Source organism: Benincasa hispida, unplaced genomic scaffold (assembly GCF_009727055.1).
Source record: "Benincasa hispida cultivar B227 unplaced genomic scaffold, ASM972705v1 Contig297, whole genome shotgun sequence".
Taxonomy (NCBI): domain Eukaryota; kingdom Viridiplantae; phylum Streptophyta; class Magnoliopsida; order Cucurbitales; family Cucurbitaceae; genus Benincasa; species Benincasa hispida.
The window spans coordinates 188,807-200,030 of record NW_024064781.1 but is presented as its reverse complement, the minus strand read 5'-3'; positions in this window follow the sequence as shown (position 1 = coordinate 200,030).

Below are 11,224 nucleotides of genomic sequence, written 5' to 3'. Positions count from 1 at the left end.
TGTGATTTATATCAAATACCACAATTGATTGAGAGACTTAAAATTATATTATATTTGATACAATATAAAACTATATGTTATGTGTTATATTTGATATAACATATAGTTATATATACATCTAATAAGNATTATTTTTTAAAATTCAAATTTCAAATTAAAGGGAGGGAGTTCCCTTTAACTATCTCAATTAACGTGGATGTGAGAAGTGTTTTTTCTTTTTCTTTTTTTCTTTCCCGTAGAAGTTTTTTTTAACTGTCTTATCTTTTTCTTCATAGAGAAGAAAACTTGTGAAAGAGAAGGCTTCTGTAATTGTTTCTCCCAGAGGAACAAATTTCCCCCGCTCTTAAACTCTCCCCCTCTTCCAAAATTCTGCAAAGTCCATACCTTTTGCATATTCTCACCCTATCCCAAAAGAGAATATAGAAGATTATCTCTTGGTGGTGGCCATTTTGTTTTTCTTGATTGAGGTTTTCTTGTTCGTGGAAAAGAGGATTTCGTGAAGATTCGATTCATCAAGGGTATGAATTCTTTCTCCCTTCATCTTTATTTTATGCATGTTGTAAATTTGTCCAATTAATACATAAATTTCTGTTTTGGTTCTGTGAATTTCATTATTCTGTGAAACATTGAAAATTAGGCTGATCCCTACATCAGCTATGGAGCTTTATAGTTTCTTCAATTGGTATCAGAGTGATGGTTTTTTGTCCCAATTTTTCAATCTATTTTTTTCAGAATGTTTTTACAGAACTAGTGGATTTTTGCATTATGTATTTATTCATGATTGATGAATGTATGGAATGAATGGTTTATGATTATTGGATGTTTTCGGGATTGGACTCTTGTTTTATAGCTTTTAATTTTTACAAATATGATTTGTAAGGGCCCTTTGTTTTTTGGCATTATTTGTTATGAAGTCTGTAATATCAATGTCCTATGTCGTTTATGATAATTTCGATGAAATTCTGGAGAAAACGAGGCCAAATTCAGAGGAATTTCGAAGGAATTTGCAAATGTATAGTGGCTTTTGTATAGTAGCATTGCAACACTGGGCCCTAGCGTTGCAACACTGTGAATGGACGGAATGGGATATTCTTTCTGTAGCATTGCAACACTAGGTCACAATTTTATAATGCTCTAAGACAGAAAGAACGAACCGGTTCATGCGTGGTTCAGTTCGTGGCTCGACTGATTCGTGTTCGGTTCACTTGGTTCAAACGATTTGTGGCCGGTTCGATTCGTGCAATTCAAGACCCGGTTCACTTGCTTTGAATCGTTTGGCTATTAATTTTGTAATAATTAGATTTTTTATTAATTAAATTAATATAAGTGTTATATTTATTTAATTAATTGTTTAGGAGTCCAATCTCAGTCCAACAATTATTTTTAAATTATGCATATGGTGTATGATTTATTTTATATATTTATTGTTCATAATGTTTGCCATATAGTTAAATCCCACCATAGGTTATGCATTATTCATGCATCATTTATATTATAGTTGCATGATTTAATTTATAGCATGCTCATGTATTATATAATATAAATGTTATAATATATGGTCGCATGTATTAATAACATAGCCATGCATCATTTATATTATAAGTGTTACAATATATAGTTTGAATGTATGGATGAATGTATGTTTTAATAATTTCATTACTTTATTGTATAAGTGTTATGTATGTTAAGTAATGAAATGGAATTGCGTGAAGTGTGAAACCCGGATTTCCATTTTTCCTACTTAAGCAGGTGATCAAGGGAAATAACTAAGTGAAAGTTAAATCCTATGTTGAGGTGAAGGAAATTTCTAAGTGTTGGATAGATTTTCCTTGAGTAGTTTTGAGTTAATCCTTAAATGGTGAAATTTGGCTAAGTGTAAGGTCAAAAAGGACCCATGCGTTAAGTGTTAAGAGACATTAACGCATTAGATGAGAAAGCAACCATGCGTTTGTAAGGTTGGACGCATGATTGGGCGAAGTATTGGCAAGACGCGTTGCCAAGAGTTACTCATACGTCAGATATTGTAAGCGAAAGCAGAGGAAGCAAGAGGCTAAACACAAGGCACTAGACAAACAATCGTGTAGCAAATAAGCAGCGCTACACGAAGAGATAGACAATCGTTTAGTAAGTGAGCAGCGCTATAGGATGAGGTAGGTGATCGTGTAGGCGGGCACTGGACGATCATGTAGAAAAGTGGGGAGCTACACGATGAGATAGGCGATTGTGTAGGCGGGCGCTGGACGATCGGGCTATACAATAGGCAAAGTACTAAATGATCAGTGTAAGCGCTAGACGATAAGCGTGGAAGCTAGACGATAGCGCTAAATGATAGCACTAGACGATAGCGTTAAGCGTTAGACGATGACGCTAGGCGATGGCGCTATGTGATGGGCGTGTGCACTAGAAGATAGCCGTGCTTCGCTAGACGATAAGGTGTCAGCGCTAAATGATGGAGGTAAACGACGCTCACAGTAGCCAAGCGATAAGCTATGCGCGAGATCGTTGAGAGCGAGATCGTTGAAAGCAAGATCGTTTAGAGCAAGATCGTTGAGAGCGAGGTCAGCGAGATCGTTTAGAGCGAGATCGTTGAGAGAGAGATCGTTTGCTAAACGATTGAGCTACACGATGGGCTGTTGGAGCTAGACGATAGAAGCAGGAACTAAATGATGGGGCGGTGCTGAAGATTGCGTTACGCAAGATTGATGAACTCATCTGGACAAATGGCTGTACCGAGAGATGGGTAGACTTGAGTTAGTAGAAGCTGGACGAATTAAGTTTCATGCAAAGAAAGTATTATGCATGAGGAGGACAACTTAAGTAGGTATGCGACATGGAAGTAGGTGAATGTCAAGGGAGTAGGTGGTGGCAAAACATGGTGCAAACACTTCAAGAGTAGGAGGTGTCTTGGTAAAGATGAGAATGATCATTTCCTTAAGCCTATAAATACCACCACAAGCCTTCTTTTGAGTACATAATCCAAAATCCACTTGAAATACAGTAGGAAGAGTGTTTAAGAGCAGTTTTGGAGATAGCTATACGTTGGTCATGAAGTTCCAAGAGAAGAAGATGCTGTTGGATAGTGAAGTCTAGAAGTAGCATCAATTTGAGACAAAGATATCTCCCAGAATACTCATACGTTTAAAGTGATTCTAAAGCCACCTGGAAGCTAAAAGAATCTAGTTTTCAGGGTAGGGCTTTTGAAGAAGAAACTCCAAGGAATCGGGCTAGAGAATGAGGAAAAGGCATAACAGTCGAGCTGTCGGGTAAGCTGGACCAGTCTTGATATTTTGAAGATTCTGGCCAAACCACGAGAAGTTCTAAGCTAAGAGTTTGAGGTAATCTTCCTGAGACATTTTAGAGCATATTTGTAGAAGGAAGTAACTCGAGATAAATGCTAAAACTATGAGTAATCCGAGCTTTAATTTGAATCTGAAATTTAGGGTTCAAAAGAGGAGCTCGAAAAGATCAAGGAACTTCTAAGAGAAAGATTCCTATCCTTACCAAGGTGAGTGGTAATTTTCTTTAAGTCTTAAAGTATATTTGTTAGAGTAAATTGTATAAATTAAGTCGTAAAGCATATCTTTTAGAGTAAATTGTATATGCTTATGTTATGAATGAGTATCTAGCATGAGAATGGAATTATGTGATCAGGATGGTCAGGGGATCAATAAACCTAGTTCTTGAGCCTGAAAGCAAAACCTCACGGGATGGTCAGGGGACCGAGAGGTCTAGTTCCTGGGCCTGTGGGAGGATCCTCGTATGGGATGGTCAGAAGACTGACAGGCCTAGCTTCTGAGCCCATGAGCAAGAGCTATGTGAACATAGGAAACATTGGGATCAAAAAGGGAGCAGCGGAGTAAGCGTTCATGATTAGTTAACTATCTACTGTGTGTATAGGTAAACAACATACTTATTCTAAGTAGTTATTGGTTTAGCTATCTACTGTGCGTGTAGATAGAGTTGAGAACAGACCTATTCGAAGCTGAGGTTTGAATGTAACCTCGTATTTATGATATGCTTGTTTTTATGAGTTGAAATAGACTCTAAAAGTTTCTTACCACTCACTGAGCTTTGTGAAGCTCATTCTTTTCTTTCATGTTTTCCTTCCCAAGTAGCAAAAGGTGAGGAGTTCTAGGGTGCTGTTAAGGTCAAGGTGTGCCACAAGCCATAGTTACACTTTCGGAGGGTTTTAAGAATAGTTGTTGTAAACTTTGTAATTAAGGTCTTGGAGTTGTATGATCATTACATTGTAGTAATAAAATGGGCCTACTAAATGAGTTGTTGTTATCTTCTTGGCTCAGTTTATTGAGTGTAGTAAAGAGGTTCAATTGGACAGTAGGTATCACAAAAGGGTGGTATCTGTGGTCCCTCACGCCTCTCCACGGGCTCAAGAGTGCGGGCTCAGGACGGGGTGTGACAACTTGGTATTAGAGCATAAGTTTAGTTTGGTATCAAAGTATATGTTCTTGGAAACTAGAGGGTTGAGTTAGAAAAAACTGAGGTTTGAGTGCAGTAAAACCAGAGGGAAGTGTGATAGAATAAAGGTTTAAAGAGAAACCTAAGAGTTAAGCAAAGAAGACTAAGAGGAATAGTGGAAGTGGCATGACCTAGCAGGCAACCGGAGCTGGAACTCACAATGCTACCTGAAGATCTATCGAGGAAGGTAAGTATGAACTTAAGTTATTCTCATTTAAAGTTTGAGATAGAAAATTTATTTTGTAGATAGTTTGGTTCAATGACTAGCTGAAAAATGGCTAGATGGGGTATCGTTGGATAAAATAAGAAAGTTGATATCAGAGTAGCGTAGTGGAAGTGTGGTAATAGATAAGGTTATAAGAGTTTGCAACAGAGGGTGTTGTGAAACCTTAAAACCAGAGTTAGTTCGAGTAAATTTTGAGGACGAAATTTTCTTAAGGGGGAAGTAAATATGAAACCCGGATTTTCATTTTTCCTACTTAAGCAGGTGATTAAAGGAAATAACTAAGTGAAAGTTAAATCCTATGTTGAGGTGAAGGAAATTTCTAAATGTTGGATAGATTTTCCTTGAGTAGTTTTGAGTTAATCCTTAAATGGTGAAATTTGGCTAAGTGTAAGGTCAAAAAGGACCCATGCGTTAAGTGTTAGGAGACATTAACGCATTAGATGAAAAGGCAACCATGCGTTTGTAAGGATGGATGCATGATTGGCCGAAGTATTGGCAAGAGGCATTGCCAAGAGTTGCTCATACGTCGGGTATGTGTAAGCGAAAGTAAAGGAAGCAACAGGCTAAATGCAAGGCATTGGGCAGACAATTGTGTAGCAAATAAGCAGTGCTGCAAGGAGAGGTAGACGATCGTTTAGTAAGTGAGTAGCGCTACACGATGAGATAGGTGATCATGTAGGCGGGCGCTAGACCATTGTGTAGCAAAGTAGGGAGCTACATGATGAGATAGGCGATCGTGTAGCCGAGCACTGGACGATCGGGCTATATGATAAGAAAAGTACTATACGATCAGTGTAAGCGCTAAACGATAAGCGTGGAAGCTAGGCGATAGCACTAAATGATAACGTTAAGCGTTAGATGATGACACTAGGCGATGGCGCTATGCGATGAGTGTGTGCACTAGACGATAAGGCGTCAGCGCTAAACGATGGAGGTAAACAACGCTCGCAGTAGCCAAGCGATAGGCTATGCGCGAGATTGCTGAGAGTGAGATCAGCAAGATCGTTGAGAGCGAGATCATTAAGAGCGAGATAGTTGAAAGCGAGATCGTTTGCTAAACAATTGAGCTACATGATGGGCTGTTGGAGCTAGACGATAGAAGCAGGAACTAAATTATGGGGCGGTGCTGAGGACTGTGTTACGCAAGATTGATGAACTCATCTAGAAAAAAGGCTGTACTGAGAGATGAGTAGACTTGAGTTAGTAGGAGCTGGACGAATTAAGTTTCATGCAAAGGAAGTATTATACATGAGGAGGACAACTCAAATAGGTATGTGGCATAGAAGTAGGTGAATGTGAAGGGAGTAGGTGGTGGCAAAACATAGTGCAAACACTTCAAGAGTAGGAGGTGTCTTGCATTGGAGGCTTGGTAAAGATGAGAAGGATCATTTCCTTAAGCCTATAAATACCACCACAAATCTTCTTTTGAGTACATAATCCAAAATCCCCTTGAAATACAATAGAAAGAGTGTTTAAGAGCAGTTTCGGAGATAGCTATGCGTTGGTCATGAAGTTCCAAGAGAAGGAGATATTGTCAGATAGTAAAGTCTGAAAGTAGCATCAACTTGAGACAAGGATATCTCCCAGAATATTCGTGCATTTGAAGTGATTTCAAAGCCATCTGAAAGCTAAAAGAATCTAGTTTTCAGGGTAGGGCTTCTGAAGAAGAAGCTCCAAGGAATCGGGCTGGAGAATGAGGAAAAGACAGAAGGGTCGAGCTATCGGGTAAGCTAGGCTAGTCTTGATATTTTGAAGATTCTGGCCAAAGCACGAGAATTTCTAAGCTAATATTTTGAGATAAGCTTCCTGAGACATTTTAGAGCATATTTATACAAGGAAGTAACTTGAGATAAAGGCTAGAACTATGAGTAATCTGAGCTTTAAGTTGAATCTGGAATTTGGGGTTCAAAAGAGGAGCCTGAGAAGATCAAGGAACTTCTAAGAGAAAGATTCCTATCCTTACCAAGGTGAGTGGTAATTTCCTTTAAGTCTTAAAGCATATCTGTTAGAGTAAATTGTATAAATTAAGTCTTAAAGTATATCTTTTAGAGTAAATATTATATGCTTATGTTATGAATGAGTATCTAGCATGAGAATGAGATTATGTGATCGGGATGGTCAAGGGGTCAATAGACCTAGTTCCGGAGCCCGAAAGCAAAACCTCACGGGATGGTCAGGGGACTGAGAGGTCTAGTTCCTGAGCCTGTGGGAGGATTCTCGTATGGGATGGTCAGAGGGCCGGTGGGCCTAGCTTCTGAGCCCATGAGCAGGAGCTATGTGCACATATGAAACATTAGGATTAAAAGGGGAGCATAGCGGAGTAAGTGTTCATGATTAGTTAACTATCTATTGTGTGTGTAGGTAGACAGCATACTCATTCTAAGTAATTATTGGTTTAGCTATCTACCGTGCATGTAGATAGAGTTGAGAACAGATCCATTTGAAGCTGAGGTTTGAATGTAATCTCGTATTTATGATATGCTTGTTTTTATGAGTTGAAATAGACTCTAAAAGTTTCTTACCACTCATTTAGCTTTGTGAAACTCATTCTTTTCTTTCATGTTTTCCTTCCCAGGTAGCGAGGAGTTCCAGGGTGCTGCTAAGGTCAAGGTCTGCCACAAGCCATAGTTACACTTCCGGAGGGTTTTAAGAATGGTTGTTGTAAACTTTGTAATTAAGGTCTTGGAGTTGTATGAACATTACATTACATTGTAGTAATAAAATGGGCCTACTAAATGAGTTGTTTTTATCTCCTTGACTTAGTTTATTGAGTGTAGTAAAGAGGTTCAGTTGGACAGTAGGTATCACAAAAAGGTGGTATCTGTGGTCCCTCACGCCTCTCCTCGGGCTCAAGAGTGCAGACTCGGGGCGGGGTGTGACATGAAGTATGTCACTACCTTAGGTTATTTTATAATTGTTATAATATACCTAAATTATGCGTTCACATGCAATAATTGATTTTAAGTTATTTCATTTCTTTTATGAAAGTTATAATTAAATGAAATCATAATTAAAATCAATAATTCAGAATTGCATGCAAACCTTTGGTTAAAATCATTTTTTTAAAATAGTTTTAAAACATGATTCACATAGACCTAACGTTACATTTCTAATGAGATTAAAAATTAATTTAATATGATTAAATTATTTTTAATCAAAAGATTAATTTGCAGCAAATGTATCTATAAGGAACCTTTTGTCGAAGGCTAGTTCTGACTAGGCTGGGGTATTTAAGCTAATGAAAATGAAACACCCCTACCTGGGAACTAATCTGGAAAGATGAATTAGATAGATTTGCTACAAGCATGCAATTCTTGATTAAGTTTATTAAAGTGTTTAATGAACATTAATCAAAGTTGTTTAACAATCCAAAGTAAGTGTTACTTCTGGGCAAATTTAAACAATCACTTAGTAAAATAATTAGCCGTATTTTTCTATAGGTAAATATTCAATGGGAGGAAAATGGGGCATAATGATACTTCATTTTCCCTTTTCACGTATCTCCCTAAAAGTTCACATTATGAGATTTATACTCGGCCTCGAGGCACCTTTGCTTATGTCCCCCTATGGGTAGTGTTTGTATAGGTCAATACAAGGTGAATGGAGAGAGGATTTATAGTGACTGAAAGCAAGACGTGTGACAACACATCCCTCAGTTTCTCTCATTAGTTTGTAGTAAATTTTCATGCTCGGCCTCGAAACACCTTTGCTTGTATCCTTTTACGAATGACATTTGCATGACCTTTTACTCAAACTCCAAAAATAGATGGGATTTCTTTAGTTTTTTCCCAATCGATTTTTTCCCTACGGTTGGCTCATTAGGGTGGAACTCTAGAATCTAAAATGAGGGATTACACTTACAAGAAAATGTTAAGCAGGTTAACCATTTCTGGACCGAACAATGGTGATTGATATTTATCGTAGCAAGGAATTGTTCCGTATATGGGTTGAGACAGTCTCATTTTAGTGAAGGGGTACCTGATCACCCTACTGTGGTTTTTATCTTGTCTCACTAAAACATCATTGCAAAATAGATGTCACATAGTGTGCATTATATTATTTTGCTAAATTTGATTAGTTTTTCAAATGGGTAATGCTAGAATTCTAATATAAATAACTTGTATGTTTTAGCAAATTTGTTATGAATTCCACAACATTAAATATACTCGTTACCGACAAACTTATTCGCGAATACTACACAAATTGGAAAAACACAATCAACACAATTTTAATCATTGATGACCTAAGGTTTGTCTGATGGAGGATTGTCCTCATGTTCCTACTCAAAATGCTTCTCGAAATGTTTGGGAGGCATATGAGCATTGGAAAAGGGCAAATGAAAAGGCCCGAACGTATATTTTGACCTTTCTGAAGTCTTGGCCAAGAAGCATGAGTCCACAATCACTGTCCGTGAGATCATGGAGCCCTGCGAGGAATGTTCGGATAACCATCCACAAAACTAAGGCATGACGCTCTGAAAAACATCTTAAATGCCCGTATGCGAGAAGGAGCATTTGTTAGAGAACATATTTTCAACATGATGGTCCACTTCAACGTAGCAGAGATGAATGAGTCTGTCATCAATGAAGCCAGTTAGGTTAGCTTCATATTGGAATCTTATCCGAAAAGTTTCCTGCAGTTCCATAGCAATGCTATTATGAACAGGATTGACTACAACCTGACCACTTTGCTCAATGAGCTATAGACTTTCAAATCCTTGATGAAAACCAAAGAACGAAAGGGTGAAATAAATGTTGATTCATCTTCTAAGAAGTTCTATAGAGGTTTGACCTTTGGAACTAAGTCTGTGTCTTCTTTTTCTGGCACTAAAAAGTGGAAGAAGAAGAAAGCTTGTGCCTTCTCCTTCCGGCACCATTAATATGAAGTTCTTGTATAAAAATTTGAACTTCAAAAGAAACATACCTACACAAGAAATTCGTCAAAGGGGTTGCTTTCACATCTTCAACAACAATGTAAAACTTACACTACTAGTTAGCCAAAAATGTAATTTAAACTTTTTGAAAAACTAAATGGAAAAATCACCCTCTCCAAGAAAATGTACTTTCTTGCTATATCATCTTCCGTCAAGGATGTATCAAAACCATTTCATTTGAAAGTACATAATCATTCAAATACTTTGCAAAAACGAGAGAACAAATAATAATGTCAAATGCAAATCAATAACAGTGAAAGATAAAGAAATGTAACCAAAATCCTTGTTTTCTAAAATCCCACTATGAAAAAAATAAAAAGTTGCATGAAGTTTTTCCTGACTTATTAACATGAAGTTTTGCAACATCAAGGAATCGATATATTCATTATGCATACTCAGTTGATATCTTGTTCCTAATTTTAATCCACTCTTTATATATTCTTAATAATATATACGATAAATTGAACCTGTATGATTTTGACAATTAATTTTATTAGAACATATAATTCCAATTTCTAAGTTTTAATTTCATTTCATTTACTTCTTGTTCGTGATTTAGAATGATAAAAAGTACGTTTAAGTGTGATTTTGAAAATGTTTAGCTCCATATATGCATGAAGTATTGTAGTTTAACAACTACAAAATGATAAAATCAATGTTCAAAGACCCAGACAAAATTATCTAAGATTGTATCACAAAGAATAGAAACATTTTTTACTAAATAAACCATAGGAGTAACGGAGGGAGATTCCTCAAACAACAAAATATAGAAATACAAATAAAGAAAGAATAAAGGAGAAACTAAAGAATACAGAAAACATCCCCTATTCTCAATGCTAAACTATTCTATAGAGTTAATCAAATCACCCCATAAACTAACTTGGATATCAAAAGTTATTGACACAATTCATTTAGTGAGAAATCTAGCAAGAAAAAAAACTACCATAGTCCATTGGCTATCTATAAAAACAGAGCAAGTCACATGATACGGAATTGAATTGTTCTTTAGCAAACAGAGTACCCTCATTCTATGATCCACAACAAATCTACATGACAATCAACCATCTAATAGACAAAAACTCAACATCCAATTCCAACCAATTTATTTCTACTTAACAAATCACTAACATCATTAACTTCTCTTGTTTTAGAATCACAACAAATCTACATTACAAGTAATTTGTTTATGGCAGTACTCAATACCAAGAATATCAAGTAAATAAGTAAAAAAGGGTTACCTTTCTGGCAAGGGGGAAATCGGAGATGGTGGTGGACGACGAGACAATAAACCAACAAGCGAGATGGGGAACCAACAGACGGCGTACCAACGGACAGTCGGCAACGGACGACGAGAGGGGAACGACTGCCAGAGGAAATGAACAGATGGTGAGGGGACGAACAGACGGCCAGGAAATGAACGGACGGTTGCTAGAGGAAACAAATGGACGAAAACAGTTGCTAGAGGAGACGAATGGACAGCGAGAGGGGAACGAATGGTGGCAGATGGCGAGAGGAGGAGAAGGAAGAAGAAGAAGAAGAAGAATCAACGAGAGAGGGAAAAAGAAGAATCAGGATTTTAAATCGTATTT